Here is a 796-nt window from a genome sequence, read left to right as displayed (position 1 = left end):
GGGGGGGGGCACAGCGACTGCCTGCAGGCGGCAGTGTTGGCAGTGGGGGTGTGGTGGTGGCGAGTGAGGAGCGCCTGCAGGCAGCCTCAGCTGTGTCAGCGGCAAGGGGGGACAGGGGGCAAGTGGTGACTGCCCACAGGCAGCACTTTTTGCAGGGGGTGCATGTACACCTTCACGCACCTGCTATGCGCTGCCAATGCCAGGCAAGGTCAACCCCCCTACAGCCCAAAACAGCTCCCTGAAACTCCTTCAGTCCAAATAATTGCCCACTCCTGGTTTGAGGGCATGGCTTCTTCTACTTCCTTATCTTCTGAACGTTATCCATATAGCATGATTGTATTCTAGTTTAATTTCAGAACATTCTGTGTTAGAGGCCCCTGTACATGTTACAGGTATGGCAAAATTAACTGATTTATTGCACTGTTACCTTAAGACCAGCTACCCATGCGAAGCACCTATCATGCCATAAAAAGCTCCAATCAGCTATAAAGTTAGAACTTAAAAACTGTACTGGTGGTGGCTCCAGCTGGGCAGCCTGGGCTGGGAGCCCGGCCAGGCGTGGGAGTCTTCTTCCAGGCCGCAAGTGGCCCCGCCGCTGCGATCCCCTTCTCGTCAGTGTGGGGGGAGGCAGGATGAGGTGCCCCGCGCCCCGGCACTGAGGAGCGGTCGGGTCTAGCCCGCACTCGTGCCTCCGTCCTGCCCGTGCGCGTGGGGCCTGGCAGGAGGCGCGAGTGCGGGGATCGCGCGCGGCCTTCACCTCAGGGGTAGGGCCGGGACCCGCTGGAGTGAGGCAGGT

The sequence above is a fragment of the Alligator sinensis genome, unplaced genomic scaffold (genome assembly GCF_000455745.1).
Source record: "Alligator sinensis unplaced genomic scaffold, ASM45574v1 scaffold81_2, whole genome shotgun sequence".
In the NCBI taxonomy this organism is placed as follows: Eukaryota; Metazoa; Chordata; order Crocodylia; family Alligatoridae; genus Alligator; species Alligator sinensis.
This window is presented reverse-complemented; position numbering follows the sequence as displayed.